The sequence below is a fragment of the Peromyscus maniculatus genome, chromosome 21 (assembly GCF_049852395.1).
Source record: "Peromyscus maniculatus bairdii isolate BWxNUB_F1_BW_parent chromosome 21, HU_Pman_BW_mat_3.1, whole genome shotgun sequence".
NCBI classification, from domain to species: domain Eukaryota; kingdom Metazoa; phylum Chordata; class Mammalia; order Rodentia; family Cricetidae; genus Peromyscus; species Peromyscus maniculatus.
Genome location: NC_134872.1, coordinates 22,764,338 through 22,768,061, shown reverse-complemented (window position 1 = coordinate 22,768,061; position 3,724 = coordinate 22,764,338). Strand labels below are relative to the sequence as shown.

Genomic DNA, 3,724 nt, shown 5'->3' with positions numbered 1-3,724 from the left:
TCTGAAGGTATCAAGAATGCATACTGTGCACAGATATACATGCAAGCAAAACACTTATACATACTAAATAAAAATTAAGAAAACATATTTAATATATAAAATTATGCACATAATTCTTTCTTCTGATGTATTGTTTGAAATTTTATTGTGTTTGTATGTGTATGGGCATGATGAATGGGGATGACACATGCAGATATACTATAGCACATATATTGAGTTCAGAGGACAACCTTTGGAAAGCCAATTCTCTCCTTCTGGCTTTATGTACATTCTGGGGCTATAACTCTGAGTGCCAAACTAGCACAGCAAGCAACTTTACCCCCTGAGCAACCCTACCCTATCTTCTTTTAAAATATATTTTCAGTAAATTTTATATCAGGACTGAATTCTCCGAATTCTGAAAAGTTGCTGGTGCTTTAAATTGTCCCATTTATAACATTTTTGTCACAAAGTTAAGATAATAGGGAAAAACCCTCAATATTTGATATGTTTTGAGCACAAACATTTTAATTGTTTAAAGTGAGATTTTCTTTTATCAGATTATCCACAGTTCAAAGCTCACTTTTTTATGTGTCCCATCTGTGTCCCTTCTAAGAGACATAAAATTATGAAGGATATCAACAGAAGCTATGTAAACATTTCATTTAAGGCAGTGGTTCTCAATCTGTTGGTTGGGACCCCTACAGGGGTTGCCTTTCAGATATCCTGCATATCAGATATTTACATTACAATTCATAACAGTGGCAAAATTTATATGAAGGAGCAATGAGATAATTTTGCGGTTGGGGTCACCACAACATGAGGACCTGTGTTAAAGGGGCAAGCATTAGGAAGGTTTAGAACCACTGATCTAAGGGCCAAGAAAAAGATGTTTTTACAAGGAAATGGAAAAAGGACAAATGGTATGAGACAAGCTGATGACAGTCATGGAAATCTTGGGAGAAGAACTACAGTGAAAGACCATGGTGGTGAGTAAGTGGGAGAAAGAGAGAAAACAGCTCAAATAGATCACATGAGGAAACCCAGGAAAATGCTGGCCTTATCATTATCTAGGTAACCTCTGTGTTTGTGTGTTGGTTTCCCATAGGTGACTTTAATAATCTTGTTACAAGATCAGTCCAAATCCTACTACCTTAAAAGGAAGCCCTCATTGACTTGTTGGGTGTAGATGGTGGCCAGTGTTCTCTCACACCAAAAGAAATCAGTTCCGGTAAGAAAACTTTACTATGTTCTCATGGTACCACTGGTAGGATGGCCCTGGGTTAAGCCAGGAATGTCCCAGCAATGTTCTGCCGGCTGAGATACAAGGGGAAAGAAGACTGAGTCCCATCAGTCTATCAAATTCTTGGACCTGAAGAAGTGATGCAGATAGAAGACCTGCCCGGTGGCTAGTCCAATGCAACAGAACATCGAAAAGATACTAAAGTATAAGACCTGGGTGTCATGTATTCATTGGTGTTACACATTTTCTGCTTCTTTATATACACAAAACCATAAATGATTGTTTCTCCAAGGTCCTCTAAGCATCATAACTCCATCTCCAATGGTTTGGGTTTCTTACCTTTGAAAACTCTTCCTAATTCTTCATCTCCACCCCATGCTTTATGTCTAGAATCACAAGTATCTGCCCTGTTCCCTTGCTCTCAAAACACACTTCAAACATGTCATAATCTTCCATAGTAAAGGCAATTTTTTTCGTAGTTGCATCATTCATGATGCACAGAATATGAATAGCAGAATCTGTGATCTTGAATTGAACGTACAAGCCGCCAATGCCCCCAGACTGGCCAATGATCTTGTACATGCACATCACTGACAAGTCCTTGCGAATTTCCTTGCAGAGACATTTGCACAAGTTCATGGGCAGATGGAAGGAGAACTGAGCTCAGACTGAGCCAAACAGGAACAAAAAGAGCAATGCGGATGGGCGGGGCCAGGCCAAGATGGTGGGTCAAACAAACCAGACATGGTGCTGGAGCCTCATTCACCACCTGGGGCTTCTGATATTTTATATTTTAATTCAATGAATGCCAGAACCTCCAAGTTCCTATTAATTATTAGTCTAATTAGAATGCAGCACTTTGTTTATAAATTGAATGCTATCATAATATGTCTTCCAATATATTATTTAAAATATGTTTTAGATTTTCTACATTTTCTTAGAATTGAATATGACTTGAAAACTTTTGACAGGGTTTGGTTTTATGGTTTAGTTTTAAAGGTAATTTAGCCTTCTTTCATTTTTCTACCATAATGAAATAAATTTAAATTAGCATATTGGAAACCTGAATGCCTGCTGCTACTTGATTAAAGGGTATGAACCATCCATTTTCTTAAGACCATCCTTTCCCCCATGGAACAGAGCTATATGTACTGATCAGAAATACTTCATGAATCGCTTGATGAATTTTCACAAGGTAAAATATATTTCTAGCCAGAAGCTAGTTTGAAAGAGAACAGCATTAGCTATTCAGAACACTCACTCATTCTGAACTCTCTGTTCAGACTTCCTACATAGACTGTTGCTATTTGACCCCCTGAAATAACACACACACACACACACACACACACACACACACACACACACACCACATCACATTCACCAGGGGAAACCATCTTTCTGAATTATAGTAGCACAGATGGCCACATAATTTATAGAATCATACAATTCAAATATTTACATGGCTGGTTTCTTTAAAAGAAATACAGGAGATTCATCCATGTTGATCATGTAGTTATAGTCTCTTTGTGGTTTCTAATATCCACTGTTTAAATATGCAGAATTTATTTATCTATGCCACAGGAAGGGAAAGGAGCTTTTTGACCAAATCCAATAGGTCACCTGCTTTTTTGATCAAACTGTATTGAAATACAACTATGCAAACGTATTTACAGCTTTTCAAGGCTTGCTTTTACACTACAAAGTCAGAACTGAGTATTTGTGCAGAGACCACATGGCCTAGAGAACCTAAATAGTTTACTATCCAATCTCCTTCAAAGGGTGAATGCTTTTTGCTCTCTCTTGCATGCGAAGGGTATTTGGTCTGCTTCAGTTTCTGCCTTTTATGAACAGCATTGCATTAGACATTATTATAGATCTCTTTCATAAGTATATGAATATGGTTCTACTTCACTATTCCTGGATATGTTTATTTATATAAGTATGAACTTTATCAACTTACATTTCCAACAGCCAAGCAAGAGTGTTCCGTTGCTATCTCTGTATTGATAGAATGTCGTTTTCATTTGAAACATTCTGTTGGGTATGTGATAGTGTCATCTTGGTTCTGTGTGTCTTTAATAACTAATAACTAGGATTTTAGCCTCTCAATTATCTTCCTTTGTGAAGGGCATGTTCTAGTCTTTTCTGTTTCCTGATTGGGTGATCTTTCTTTCCATTTTTAATGCAAAAAGAATTTGATTCCATCATAGATGTGTTTATTGCAACATATTGTCCCCCAGACTGCAACTTTCATTCTCACTCCATTAATTATCTCTGAAAATAATAAAGATTATTAATTTCACTCCAGTCTTCTTTGCTCAGCTAAGATCCCTCAGATATTTGGAAATGTTAGTATCCTCTTTAAGAAATATTTTGCCTACTCCAACTTCTTCTAGCAAGACCCTTGCACATTTTCTTTTAAGTGGTCTGTTTGTTAACTAAGCAAATAGATATCAAATGTACATGAAAGTGAGGGTTGCCGGGCGGTGGTGGTGCATGATT

At 37.1% G+C, this 3,724-nt stretch overlaps 1 pseudogene; it reads right to left on the bottom strand.

Annotated features, from left to right (window-relative positions):
• Window positions 1-1,329: 1,329 nt before the first annotated feature.
• Window positions 1,330-1,968, bottom strand: LOC102906462 (transmembrane emp24 domain-containing protein 10 pseudogene; annotated as a pseudogene).
• Window positions 1,969-3,724: the final 1,756 nt, after the last annotated feature.